The sequence below is a fragment of the Octodon degus genome, unplaced genomic scaffold (genome assembly GCF_000260255.1).
Source record: "Octodon degus isolate 3935 unplaced genomic scaffold, OctDeg1.0 scaffold00060, whole genome shotgun sequence".
Lineage (NCBI taxonomy): Eukaryota > Metazoa > Chordata > Mammalia > Rodentia > Octodontidae > Octodon > Octodon degus.
Window position 1 is genome coordinate 1,781,095 of NW_004524636.1, and position 15,219 is coordinate 1,796,313.

General features: G+C 40.3%; 2 pseudogenes; one reads left to right on the top strand and one right to left on the bottom strand.

Moving 5' to 3' along the window:
• Nucleotides 1–4,838: 4,838 nt before the first annotated feature.
• Nucleotides 4,839–6,152, bottom strand: LOC101568436 (annotated as a pseudogene).
• Nucleotides 6,153–6,196: 44 nt separating this feature from the next.
• On the top strand, nucleotides 6,197–7,656 carry LOC101568845 (annotated as a pseudogene).
• Nucleotides 7,657–15,219: the final 7,563 nt, after the last annotated feature.

Below are 15,219 nucleotides of genomic sequence, written 5' to 3' on the forward strand. Positions count from 1 at the left end.
TTTTTTTTTTTTTTGGTGGCATTGGGATTGAACCCACAATGTCAGGCGAGTGTTCTATTATGAACTGCGTACCCAGTCCTTTTTATTTATTTATTTACTTATTTACTTATTTATTTATTTATTTATTTATTTATTTATTTATTTATTTTGTGGTACTGGGGATTGAACTCAGGACCTGCATTTGCCAGGCAAGTGCTTATTCTACTGAGCTGTCTTCCCCCATCCCCATTCCTTTTTATTTTGAGCCAGGGTCTTGCTAGGTTGCCCAGCCTGGTCTCAAACTTGTGATACTCATGCCTTAGCCTCCTGAGTAGCGAGCAATACAGACATGTATCACCATGACTTGTGTCCTTTTTTATTTTATTTTTTAAAAAAATATCTAGTAAGACTAAATTTATTTATTTATTTATTTGGTACCAGGAATCAAACTTAGGACCTCACACTTGCCAGGCAAATGCTGTGCCACTGAGCTACATCCCTGGCCCCTAAGTTTATTCAATATCCTAGTACATGTTTTAATTATAAGTACCACCAGTATGAAAAGTATAAAACAGATTTGTAGATTTCTAATATATTAACACAAAGTGCATAGCTACATATAATGCAAGAGAGGTGAAAAAGGACAAAGCAAACTTTTGTTGAAGTTTAGAAAAAAGAACGGATGGAGTGGCTATTCTAGCACATCCTGCCTCTAATACTGTAGCAGTATTACCAAAATGTACCCAAAACCTTTTTTTAAATAACTAAGAATCCTCATGCCTCAACTTTCTGAGTGCTGGGATTACAGGCATGCACCACTACACCTGGCCTCTTATTTTTATCCCCTTCCCCTCTTCTCCCTATTCCTCCCTCCATCTCTCAGGCCCTTTCTCATATATAACAACACACCACAATCTCCCCACTTTCATCTCATCTCCCTCTCCTAAGGAGTGTTTTAGTTAGAATAACTACATCTCTACCATTTAAAAAATATTTACTATGTTGAATTCTACGTGTTCTGCATAAGACCAAGGCAATATTTTACTAAAAATATTTAGTACTACCTTCCTAGTCTTTTTTCAGGCCCTTCCTGTAAAGTTCTACCTCAGAGTGTAAGCATTAACTGTAAGACATTTGTTGTTGTTAAAAGTATTGAACATTTTTGTTATTATAGAGGATATAACCCAAAATATTAACATGGCAGTTATGTTCCTAATACATTAAAGACATTTCCTTCCACACAATGTAAATTTTCAAAATGGAGGTGTCCCATAAAGTATAGAATAAGACTTAGAGAAAGACAATAAATAATCACCCCAAAACTTGGTGATAATTTAAAAAAAATCTGCAGTTAAGCAAACCTGTTGTGTATTGGTATGAATGTAGGAAATGTAAACAAAGGAGACAGGCAAATGGCCACACAGGTCCTGTAATGTTGCAAATGACTGAAGAAATGAATCCCATGAGGGCTAGAGTATTCTTAGTTCCTGGAGTTTTGTTTCTGTGTGCTATTAAACATATACAAGTATTGTGCTAGCTATTTCAGCACTTTTTTTTTTTTTTTTTTTTTTGGTGGTACCAGGGATTGATCTCAGGACCTCATACTTGCCAGACAGGCACTTATGCTGCTTCCTAGCCTCTTTCTTCCTTTTTTTTTTTTTTTTTTGGAAGGTTACTGCTTATTGGTATAACTCAGAAGTAGGGAAGGGCAATCACTTAATTTATTTTTATTTATTTATTTATTTATTTATTTTGCAGTACTGGGGGGTTGAACTCAGGACCTTGCGCTTGCCAGGCAAGCGCTTATTCCACTGAGCTATCTCCCCAGCCCTCAAGCACTTAAATATAATTTATGGTAACAGAAAAACAAATACTGCGGATAGCTGTTCCAAGACCACAAGTTGTCTGCATCGTTAGTTTCTGGTGTTTCACAGTTAGCAGGCCAAACAGCTACATATCCCTGTGAGATACAAATACCTTTCCTCCGAATTCCCCTGGGGTCAGTGTGGCAACACAGAGCTACAGACCCAGTGTTGGTTCAAGTGTGTGCAGCAAATATCTCAGCTGCTTCTTTCACATAACTATGTAATTCAAGACTGTACAAGGAGCTGAGTGGGGCCCAGGGAGATGGCTCAGTGGAATAAGTACTTGCCTGGCAAGCGCAAGGGCCTGAGTTCAATCCCCGGTTCCCCAAAAAATAAATTAATTAATTAGTTAAAAAGAAGGAGCTGAGTGGTTATGGAAAAAATAAAATCAAAATAGTATTGTGCTCATTCAGTAAAAGAAAACCCTGATGAAAAATTATGTGCCAAGAAGCTTACACAATAAAGATTTTTATTGCATTTTTAGGTAACCTGGAAGTTTTTGTCCTGAAGGGGAAGTGTTGGTTTTCAAAATAACCTGAACAGATGCTGAAGTGCTTTATTAATTGGCTGGTTTCACTTGGATTTCCTGGGATGACAAAAATTGAGGAATACCAGCTATTTCACAAAATGATAACTTCCAACATCATTTATGACCACAGTCATAAGAAATACTGAAACATTTGTCCTTAAGAATAGATCATCACAACCCTTTGGATATTCAAATTACACAAAACCAAAATAGGGTGTCACAAATTTTTACAAAAAAGAAGTCTGTTTCTACCCTTTAAATAATCTGCTTCAGATTATAGTTCACAAATACAAGTCCTGGCTTTTCAACCTTTTCAGTTGCAGCTAAAATGAGCACTTTCTAAAAGTTAAGGTCTAGTGCTACTGCAAGAGGAGAATGACTTCTATTGAAAAGTACATATATTTTTACTTAGTGATAGTCATGATAGATTGTAAACTGGATCAATCACATTCTACTTAACTGGTATCAAATGAACACATTAGCATTATAAGTATTAAGTGTTTTTTACTACCATAAAGGGTATAAACCAAAACATTAATATGGCAGTTTTCTCCTTTAGGTATTGTTTAATAGTTTTTAAAAAATAAATACAATTCGATTTTTTATTTTTCTTTCTTCTTTTTTTTTTTTTTTTTTTTTTTTTAGGGAAGGGTCTACACGGTGTTCAGGTCTCACTACTAGATCAGACTTATACTGATTCTCCTGTTTACAGCTCCCAAGAGCTGGGATTACAGGCATGTGCCACCATGCCTAGTCTCAATTGCCATCTCAGCACACCCCTGGGGTGGGACTGGCTCAGCAGGCCTGGGGATCGAACCTCTGGCCCCTGCGTCTGCTTGCAGGTGCTTTAATCCACTGAGCTATTTGGCCGGTCCCTGGATTTCTTCTTTAAAAAAATTGTTTATGAATTTATTTATTTGATACAGGGATTCACTATGCAGTTCAGCAGTTCAGATTCACAGAGATCCTCCTGTGTCAGCCTTCCTAGCACGGGGAGCCCTGGGTTCCAAGGCCGGCACAGCAGTGGTATCAGGGGATCAAACTTAGGTCCTTGAGCTTTCCAGGTGGGTGCTTAGAGGGCCAAGCTATCTCCCTCAGCCCAAATTTCAGTTGAAGTTTTAAGCTCAACTAAAGGGTGAAGAACTCTGATTAGGGAAAGAAAGAAGTAACATTAGAATAATAATGTAAGCTGTTTAAAAGTTCTAGGGCTGGGGAGATGGCTCAGTAGAATCAGCACTTCCCTGGCAAGTGCAAGGGTCTGAGTTCAATCCCTGGTTCTGCCAAAATAAATAAATAAATAAATAAATAAATAAATAAATAAATAAAATACATAATAATTTTAAAAAGTTCTAACAGTTATAAGTAAGTAAATAAATAAATAAATAAGGGGCCAACCAGATAGCTCAGCGGGCTAAAGCATCTGCTTAGGCAGAGCGCAGGGACCGGGGTTCCATCCCCAGCCCCATAAGCTGTGCCAGCCCTGCACCTGGGGTGCGCTGAGATGGTAAGTGAGACTGGGCGTGGTATTGCACGCCTGTAATCCCAGTGCTTGGGAGGCTGAAAACATGAGGCTCACTATGAGTCTGATCTATGTAGTGAGATCCAGTAGACCCTATACTAAATACATATAAATAAATAAGCTGACACTTTATCTAGGTTTTAAGATTATTTTATTAAAAAATACAAGGAATCTGAAAAAGATCAATACAATTTTCATAATGTACAAAGTCATAAGCTGTAGCTATTCTTTTATTTTTGGCAGAACCAGGAATTGAACTCAGGCCCTTGCACTTGCCAGGGAAGTGCTTATTCCACTGAGCCATCTCCCCAGCCCTAAAGGTGTTGGGCACCACCAGACCATTTATTTATTTATTTATTTATTGCAGAACCAGGGATTGAACTCAGGCCCTTGTACTTGCCAGGAAAGTGCTTATTCCATTGAGCCATCTCCCTGGCCCCAAGCTGTAGCTATTCTTAACTAAGTTTAACAACACAAAAAGAAGGGCAGCCCTTTAGACCAATTTATTTTATATCTTTTAAAAATATCATCCAATGAAGTTTACTGCTGGGACAGGTACACATAACTGGTATACAATGTATACCCCCGAATAACAACTTTGCTGATGAAATTTCTTAAAACTTACCAAACTAAAAAGAACAAAACAAAACAAACAAACAAAACCATACCAAACTAAAACAAAAGGCCGAATGATACAAAAGGAAGAATATTTTGGTGTAACTGTTAATTGGCTTCTTTAAAGAAGGAACCATGGGCTGGGGATATAGCTTAGTAACATAAGTGCCTGCCTGGCAAGCATAAGGTCCCGAGTTCTATCCTTGGTACTGCGAAAATAAATAAATAAATAAATAAAATAAAAAAGGAAACACATTCTGTTTCCCCAGACCAGTAAATAAGCAGGAACTACGTGCAGTGGTGTGAGTACTAAGACATTCCTCGGGTCTTCTCAAATGAGTGCAAGGTAGGGATGGGATGAGGGAAGAAGCTGATAGAAACACATTGCTACAGACACCATGACAAACAATAAATTTAGGGAACTTAAGCTTTTTAAAAAAGGGGCAAGAGGCAGCATTTCAGTAGCAAAATGCTGAATAAAAAGTGTATCATAGAGGGTACAAGCAAGTTGGGATAAGAAGAGGGCAGGAAAATGGTTCAGCAGGACGGGCAAAGGCCTCAGAGAATAATACAGTGTCATTCTGGGAGGAATAAGACATTCTGCATCTGGAACTGCCCAGAACGACACTGGTTCTCTTGTTGTCTCACCTTTGAAGACCGTGATGGAAGCAGTATTTCCACAATGATACAGTAGTTAGGAGCAGACCACACTGCGACAGGCTTCTCATCAAACATGAACACACAGCCTTCATGCATGAGCCAATGTGCTCTGCAGGTGAGTTTTAAATTGATATGAACAAACTCATTTCTGACTTTTGTTTTAAAAAGCCGACCTGATGCTCCAGGACTGGTTGCCCACGTATCCACATCTTCAGGAGCTGACCACACCCGGTCACAGAGTGCTTTATAAGGAGTTTCTTAGTTCCACTCAATGGTTCGAATGTGATCGAGTGTTTTGATATGAGCACCACTGTGATGAACACACACAAAAAGCCGGAAGTAGTGGTGCATGTCTGTAAATCCCAGTGCTTGGGAGGATCAGGCAGGAGGATCGTTGAGAGTTCAAGACCAGCCTGGGCTACAAAGTGAGCTCAAGGGCAGCCTGAACTGCACAGGGAGACCCTGTCTCAAAAAGACAGCGCCCCCCACAAAGATAAACTACTGTGAACACACAAAATCTGCACATCTATTAAAGCTGCTACTGTGATCATGTCAAAAACTTTGACTGCAGTATTCCCAAGCATTAGCATTTTCATATTTATTATGGCACTCAGGAAATCTATACACCTGTGTTATTTTTCTACTTTCATGATTTAAAAGTATAATGTGATCAGGCTATTTAGTTTTTAGTGCAAGAAGATAAGTGGAGGTCTCCAAACTATAGTAACCTCTATCTACAAAATCACCCATAAGTATGTAGTTTGTGTCAGGAACCTGGTCTCCAGTTCTGAATAGTTCACAAAGGTTATAAAACTGTCTGCATATGTCTCCACACATTGTCACTGGGGTTGTCACTGGCTGAACTTTGGGTTTCTCCGAGAGAAGATCACATCTGTAGTCACATGGCCATTCTCAGGTCGTTCTCCGGCACGTATTTGCACAGCTGCATGACCTCCACATATGCATCTAGATCTAAAGGTGTCATTTTAGGAACAAGTCCTGGTTGTGGTAGTGGCAGCATCAGTAGGGATGGTTGTGTAGTGAAGGCAGTGGCCAGCACTTAATTATATAGTGATAAGATTCTGGCATGGCACTACATGTCTTTAAAGACTTACTTCAACACTACATGATTACAGGAAGGGTCAATTGTTGCAAATGATAAGGACATTTTATTTGTGGTTTATTTATTTATTTATTTATTTATTTATTTATTTATAGACAAAGACTTGCTATGGAGCTCATGCTAGCTTTGAATTTGCTATGTGGCCCAGGCTGGCCTTGACCTTGTGACGATCCTCCTGCCTCAGCCTTCCAAGTGCTGGAATTACAGGTGCGAACCACTACGCCCAGCTAAGGACATTTTCAGTGCTGAAGAACAAGAAACTTTTGGTAACTGTTCAAATGGGTTGATCGTAACCCAAACACAGAGGGTGCAATTCCTTCAAGTTTATAGTCTGGTAAAAATCGCTTTTCAACACTTGTGGAAGCTTCATTAGACTTAGTCACTGTGCCAGCGTGTTGGCTGATATGTGTGACAAGTTACGTCTTGCCTCAAGCACCACTTTCAGAGTAATAGCATCCGCAGCCCAGTTTTATTGTACACAGCAGCTGTTTCTTGACTATTAGAGTCTTTGAGGTGTGGCCACATTTTAGGACAATATTTCTCCAAATACAAAAGTTGCTTGCTTTTAAAAGCTGCTTTGGCCTTCAAATTATATTCCATCTTTATAGCTCATTCCACCTTCAATTAATGCTAGAGCAACAAGCCCGGTAGCTTTCTCAAGGCCTGCAATACAATGAACAGCAACTCAACAACCAGGTTTTTCACAACACTTAGTCTTTACAGGATTTAACCAGTCACCAGTATTAACTCCTGTGATGCTAATTCTTCTTAAACAGAAAGCCCATCATAAAAATATGTATAGTGGGTGTTTCTCAATAAAATTATGGGAAAAAATAAAATAAAATAAAAAATAAATGTTAAAAAATATGTATAGTGGGTTTTCTCTGGGGTGTCGCAGGACCATGAAACAATGGTCCAAGTTTTGTTCACCAGGAATTTGATATTGAATATAGCTTTAACTTTCTGGAGAAAGAGAAGTATAAGTGAACGTGTAGCCTATTTGGTGAGGAAATTGTGATAGATTGGAATTGTGATAGATTGCCCTTTTATGCTCATCAATAGTTTATAGGAAGAAAAACAATATATCTTTCACTTTGCTGCTATGTAGATTTATTGCCTCTGGTAAAAATATTACTTCAAAGAAAATTTGAAGAATATGAAATGGTGGGGTTAACTGGCTCCAAGCAGTGGTAAAAAAGGTTATGATCAGAACTTATTCCAAACAAATAATAAATTATAGAAATATTCAGGTTTTTAAAAAAAGTTAAGAAGATTATGGCAACAGAGAAACCATTTTACTTTGGTTTTGGGATATACTGATACTGTAGCTAAGGACATAAATGCTTATTTATTGCAGTTGCATTAAGAGATTTCATCTACTAAAGAAAATTTGGTAGGACATTTATTTATTGGGAAACTTTTTTAGCATTATTTATTTATTTATTTGATATAGGGTCTCACTACACAGTTCAGACTCATAGTAATCCTCCTGTCTCAGCTTCCCCAGCACTGGGATTACAGGCACTCGCCAACATGCCCAGTTTTGGTGGCTGGCTCGGCACAGTATGTGGTACCAGGTCCTTGCATTTGCCAGGCAGGCACTTAAACTGCTGAGCTAGCTCTCCAGCCCTGCGATTGGTTATTTAAAACATCTCTGAACTATGTGATTTTTCAACTCTGAACTGTGGAAAAACTCAAAACTATCTTTTTCTTTCTAAAATTCACATAATAAAATCACTAATGAAACCTAAACAATCTACCTCACATTGAAGTGGAAAAATACCCAAAGGGATATTTTTAATTTTAATGAGGTGAAAGTGCACTATCACGATTGTTCCCTTTTGCTGTGTTTGGGACTCATGGTTGCTTAGTAACTAACATTGTTTTAGAATGGAAACAATGGGTCTTAATGCAAACCTACATTAGAAGATAATTTATACTATGTAAAAAAATAAGACAGGAGTTACACTAGGACTCACAGAAACCAATCATCAATTTTTTTGTGTATGTGCGTCTTTTTTTGAAAAGAATCCTGTGTAGCTATTTTCCTATGTTGAAGAGATTTTCAAAATTTAAAACACCATCATTAATAATATTAAAATTTTTGTACACTATGTATACAAAATACCTTAATTAGTAATAAGCAACTGTGTTATGATACCAATAACTTCTTTTTTTGTATTTTAAGGAAGGGTCTCACTACTAGATCAGACTCATAGCGATCCACCTGTTTACAGCCTCCCAAGAGCTGGGATTACAGGCGCATGCCACCAGACCCAGTCTCAATCACCATCTCAGCGCACCCTGGGGGTGGTGGCAGCATGGCAGGCCCGGGAATCGAACCCCTGGCCTCTGCACCTGCTTGCAGGTGCTTTAATCCACTGAGCTATTTGGCTGAGCCCCAATAACTTGTTTTTAAAAATTAAAACCAACAATACTTCTGGCACAATAAAATAATGGAATTAAGGGTTTGCATTCTTATACAATGTTTTTGTTAAAATATTTTCATACCACTTTTGAAATGTGAGAGTATTAATTTCACTGATCTTTTTTTTGGCCAACATTCTCATGTCATGTAAATGTTACCATTGTATAAACAAAAAAGGTGAATATATGTTTGTATGAATGCTTAGCTGGAAATGTCCCTGGAGTTAGCTAATTTATATTCACTTTAAAAATATTTTTAAAGAGAGTAAAATTAGAATTAAAACAGAAAAAATTAATAAAATAGTGTCAATTTCACAGTATTTGTTGTAATATATAGTGTTGTGTTCCAACCGGTTATTCATATTACTAGGTATATGCATGTAAAATTGAAGAAAGCAAAAAAGAAAGAAATGTATAAGAAATTAAGAGAAAAAGTACAAACAATTGATAAAATGAGGCAAAACAAATTAGAGCATTAACTCCTTCACTTTTTTTAAATTTATTTATTTAATTTGCAGAACCGGGGATTGAACTCAAGCTCTTGTACTTGCCAGGCAAGCACTTAATCTACTGAGCTATCTCCCCAGCCCCAACTGCTTCACTTTTTATTATAGCTAGATCTCTAATGTTTTTCATTTCTGTGTCATTTAAACTTCTTTTAAGTAAATGCACCAAATATTTCCTTTAAAAAAAGAAGATGAAGATGAAGACAATCCCTGGAAACTTCCGTATGATCTGCCAGACTCCATCTGATGTAAAGAACCTACTTATAGGGCCAGCCAGATAGCTCAGCAGATTAAAGCTCCTGCTTAGGCAGATGCAGGGACCTGTGCTAGGGTGCGCTGAGATGGCAATTGAGACTGGGTGTGATGGTGTGCGCCTGTAATCCCAGCGCTTGGGAGCCTGAAAACAGGATCACTATGAGTCCGATCTATGTAATGAGACCCTGTAAACCCTGTACCAAATATATTAAAAAAAAAAAAAAAAGAACTTAATTATATACTCATGGTAGAGATTCTGAAAAAATGTAGTTTTTACTCTGGGCAACTAAATACCTTGTTTTTATTTTTGGAAAAAGTGAATCAATATTAGGAAAAAACCCCACAACATTTGCTATATATAAAGAAGATAGTGGTTTTATTTTGATCATGTAGTAGGAGCGGTGCACGGCCTGATCCAGATTCCTTATTCAGCCATTCAGTCCACTGAGTTCTGTCTGCCTTAGCTCACAGCTCTGCCTTCTTCAGAGAACTGCACTTGGCCTCCAGCTGCCACCTTAGGGAGGAAGGCGTGGCAGGTTACAAATGCTCTGGGGGAGGCAGCTCCTGACTCCTGGAGAGAGGGGTCAAGCAGCCCTGCTCTGGCCTCAGCAGGGATGGTGCTGTAGTGCAATTCACATTCCCCTCCTGGGGACCAGACCAGATTCCAGCTGATACCACAGTCCTGTCCCTCCCCCATGTACCGTTTCTGTTGTTGCTCCTTTCTCTTCTTTCTGTCCTTGTCACACTTCCTAAAATGTTCATTCCACCCCAGGGTGCCAACTCAGGAGATGATGTGTTCAGGAATCCACATCTTGGGCTCTGCTTCTATGGAGCTTGATCTAAAACATCTCTCCCATCTACTGGGTAATGCGGAAAAATGAAATTTCTTCCTTCTTAAAAACCTTAGTCTAACATGTATCATTGGTTAGTCTCTAGGTTAAGCCTCAGCCTTTGCAATAAGTTGAATTACTGTTCTAAATTCTTTACTCTTTCTGTAATATACTTGTTCATCATCGTCCAATGACTTTGAACATGGCCAGGAAACTTAGTTTGGACAATGGAATGTTAATGGATATGATGTGAGCCAAGGCTTTAAATGTGTCTACATCATTTTCCATGGTTCTTACAATCCTGTCCTCTGTCAGTAGAAGAGCAGGTCACCTTAGCTGCTGGTCCTAGAATGAGAGATTGTGGAGCAGACTTGAATCCCACCCATGGATTGGAGGAAAAGCCTAGTTGATCCCAGTTGAAAAAGAAAAGCTACAATTGAATCCCAAACCTATGAGTAAGCAGGGTGTGGTGACATGTGCCTATAATCCCAAGACTCAGGAGGCTGAGACTGGAGTATCATCTGCCTGGGGTATAGAGTGAGTTCATGGCCAGTCTGAACTGCATAATGAAGTCCTGTTTCAAGAAAGAAAAGAAAGAAAAAAAGAAGGAAAGAAAGAAAAAAGGAAGGAGAGAAAGAAAAAAAAGAGTAAAATCAAAAATTCAAAACTTATGAGAATTCTGAGAAGAAGCCCTAAATTGTTACAGATAAGAGAAATGGAGGAGGGAAGAAATAAGAGAAGATCCCTGTAATTGATAGCTTCAATTAAATCAACAAAGAAAAGGAAAGAGAAGAAATGACCCTACATTCTTTCCAATAGAACCAGCCAACCAAGAAGTGGCCAGTATAGACTGACCTTTTCTTCCAGGACTTTGTCTGCTTCCTTGTTCTTTGTTTTTTTTTTTTTTTTTTTTCGGAACCGGGGATTGAACTCAGGTCCTTGCACTTGCCAGGGAAGCGCTTATTCCACTGAGCCATCTCCCCAGCCCTATGTTCTGGCCTTTGTGTCTACAGTCAGTATAGGTTCCATGCTAATGATTTATGTTTCTCCTCCCCAAACTTTTATCACAAAATGTCTAGACTATGAGGTGCAGTAGTCATTTTCCCAATTGCTGGCTGCTGCTGCTGCAGTTTAGGGAATTTGTCTGCTGCCTTTCTGCCTGGCATCTGTACAGCTTAGTAAACCTTTTATTCAGAGACCTTTCAAACGTCCATTTTAAACTGGAAATGAAGCTCAGTGTGGGTTCAATTTCGAGCACTGCCTCCTGTCCATTTTGATTTAACATCTGTGATATGTTGTTTTTTAAGTTATTTTGGCTTTTTGTTTGTTGTTTTCTGGGATCCCAGTTAGTTGAACACATTATGTAGTTTGGGCTGGGCTCAAAACCACGGTAATTCTCTTGCCTCAGTGTGGGGAATGGCTAAAACTGGCAATTGAGCACATGTAGCAGCCAGGCAAGGCCAGTCCATGAAATGAAGAGCACCTGAGGCAAGCCACGTGAGCAAGCTCCTCCAGTCCCAAAAGAATACTATGCACACTGCAATCCAAGGACAGGTTGCTAGGCAAAGGGGTGTCACGTGACGCCAACCTGCCAAAGAAGTAAATAAATGCGCTGCAGTGGTTGGGCATGCTCTTCCTCCTGTCTAGGGAGAGGGCTCCGCCTGACCTCAGCTTTCTGTATATGACAATATACCTTTACTTCTTCATCCTCTCGCTATCCTTTTCCTTGGGGACTTCTAGAGCGGCGCTGGACACAGCAACACCATCTCCTGAGTACTGGCGTTACAGGGAAAGCCACCATGCCCTGAATATTTGAGTTTATTTGTTGTACATGTCCAACAGAGACATGTAGGAATGAATACTCAGGCTCTTAGTGCATGTCTCTTTCTCAGAGAGCCTCTGACAGTCAAAGGGAGGCTGAGTTATGCGTTTGTCACCCACCTGCTGACATCTGTAGCTGATGAGACCCAGTCCTTCTTGGTTGGAGCTGGGTCTGGTGACTGAGTTTCTCACTATTTTTTGTTTGCTTTTGTTTTTGTGTTCAGTCCTCAAGATTAAAGCCAGGCATCCTCTGAGCCACATCTCTAGTTATTTAAAAAATGTTTTATTCTAAGATAAGATTTCATTGCTACATTGTATAAGTGGACCATAAATTTGTGGTTCTGTCTCAACCTTCAAAGTAGACTTTACATCCCTGTGCCACTGAGTCAGGATTTCATTGGTTTTTGCCTGCCCTGTGGACGCCTCAAGTACCTGTCCTGCCTCTCCCATCCATGTTGGTCAGTCTGCTTGGCAACTCTTGCTGCCCCGTGACCGCCCTGCTGGCTCTAGGCTGGTAGCTACTGTGGGGAAGCATGTGCCTCACTGTAGCCGTCCAGCTGAGGCTGTGCACTTATCTGGCCATTCTGTACAGTGCTTTTACTGGGTTCACAGTGTCATTCTACATGGTGGCCTCCTTCTAGAATCCCAAATACAGAATGGACCAAAAGCTTCCACCCTTGAAAGCCCAGCCAAATTCTCAATCTGCTTCTCTCTCAAGAATTCAATCTAGAACAGAGAAAGTAGTTGATGTGTTCCTTATCTTTTCTTTGCTATTTTCCCTCCTTTTATTCTTCATAGTGCCCTCTGGCCAAGCTCTAAATTCCCCAGGGTGGTCTCAGTGTGAGATCTTCTTGCCTAAACCTCTAGTAGCTGGGATTTTAGGTGTGCACTTGGTATTATGTATTGATACATACTTGATTGATTTTTGTGTTTACTATGCTCTATATTTTTTTGAGACAAGGTCTCAATGTGCAGTTGGGCTAGCCTAAACTCACTATGATGCCCAGGCTGGCCTCAGATTCACAGTGATCTTCCTGCCTCGGCCTCCTAAGTGCTGGAATCACAGGTGTGTGCCACCATGCCAGATCTTGCCAGCAGGTACTTAAGCCCCTGAGCTATCTCTCTGGTCACATATGCTATATTTTTAAATCAACTTTTTTTTTTTCATCTTTTAGGGAAAGATCTACAGGATCTACCAGGTCTCATTATGTAGATTGGACTAGTGATTCGCCTGTGTTCAGCCTTCCAAGAGCTGGGATTACAGGCGCACCACTATGTCCAGTCTCAATTGCCTTCTCAGCGTGCTTTGGGGGCGGGGCCAGCATGGCCCACCAGGGGCTGAACCCTAGCCACTGTGCTCTGCCTAAGTAGGTGCTTTATTTGGCTGAGTTATTTGGCTGGCCCTAAATCAACATTTCATAGGGTAATAGTTTTACAAAGTTTAATGTAAACTTACTATTAATTCATGTGGTGTTTATGGCATCTCCCGATTTCATGATTTTCTCTTATACAACCTTAATTTAATCTTGTTTTGTTCTTCCTGGCCACAGGAGCAATACACTAGTGTGTATTTGTACCATGTAGCATAGGTGTGTGGTAGGCTAGACCACGAAGTGCCTGGTATGTCAGTATATCCCCTGGTGTTTGCACAGTGGTGAAATCCCCTAATGACACATTTCTCAGATGATACCCCTGCCATTAAGTGACACATGCCTGCATAAATAAAAGGATGGCAGGTATAGTTTGGATAAGTGAAAGGAGCAACATTTCCAAGGCCCCACCTCAAGCTGAAAAGAGTGAGGTTAAGGAAGCCTACCGCCCCTAAACTGTGACCTCTTCCTTTTTAGTTTCAGCAGCGGCTGTACCCACAGGTCTTGATTTGTATTACAGAACACTTCCTGTGTTGTAAAACTCCAACGTGTTAAGTGGATTATAGTGAGAGCTCCAGGCTTAACTGGGTGACTGGGTTAGAACGACCAGACTTGCCTGTACTTGCCTGAGGGCAAGTCTGATGAGTCAGCACTGACTCAGCCACTGCCCTCTTGAAGGTCACCCTTCTCAGTCCTAGGGGAAAAGGGGCTGGTACAAAAAGTGAGTAGTTACAGAGTCTTAGTGAAATGCTGGAAGTCTAATGTGGTGCCTTTGGCACCATAATGTAAGGAAGCAACGTTGGCCAGGTTTGTTGGTGTACCTCTGTGATCCCAGTTCTAGGGAGGATGAGGCAGGAGGATTGCTGTGAATTCAAGACCAGCCTGAACTATATAGTGAGACCTTGTCTCAAAAAAAAAAAAAAAAAAAAGTAGCCTCAGGCTGGGGAGATATCTCGGAGGTCTAAGCACCTGCCTGGCAAGCACAAGGTCCTGAGTTTGATGCCCTAAGTTACTACATGCCATGCAGGCCCTGAAACTGAGTGTGGTGGCACACACCTGCAGTCCCAGTGCTAGGGAGGCCCTATAGCAAAAGAATAAAAAAATTTTTTTAAAGTAGCTTCATGGGGCCCAGGCGGATAGCTCAGTAGAATTAGTGCTTCCCAGGCAAGCGCAAGGGCCTGAGTTCAATCCCCAGTTCCACTAAAGATAAACAAATAAAAATAAAAAATAAAAGTAGCCTCAAGGTGTATTTCAGTAGCTTTAGCACAGCAGGTCCTTGGCAGTGGAGGTATTTCACAAAGATACACAGATATATAAAATGGGGCAGAGGCCATACTCATCTTTTTTTTTATACAACAGAGGCCTGGCAGAGCACCTTTCTAGAAGAATAGAGATTCTGAAAGGACTGCTCAAGAGTCTCCTTGGCCAACCAGTTCTAGGACATATGGGAAATGGTGGTAGAAGGGAGCTGAAGGTTTCAAAGTGCTGACCCTGTCCAGCAGCTGACCTTTTATGTTCAAAATCATTATAACATAATTCACAGGGGGCCCAGCCCTAGCTCAGTTCTTTGGGGCTGGAGAGATGGCTCAGTGGTCTAAAGCACCTACTTGAAACAAGTTTGGCAAAGCACAGGGACCACAGTTCAATCCTCCAGCACCACATGCCAGCCAGCCCCGCCCCCTGGTGGGCTGAGCTGGCCACACACACACACACACACACA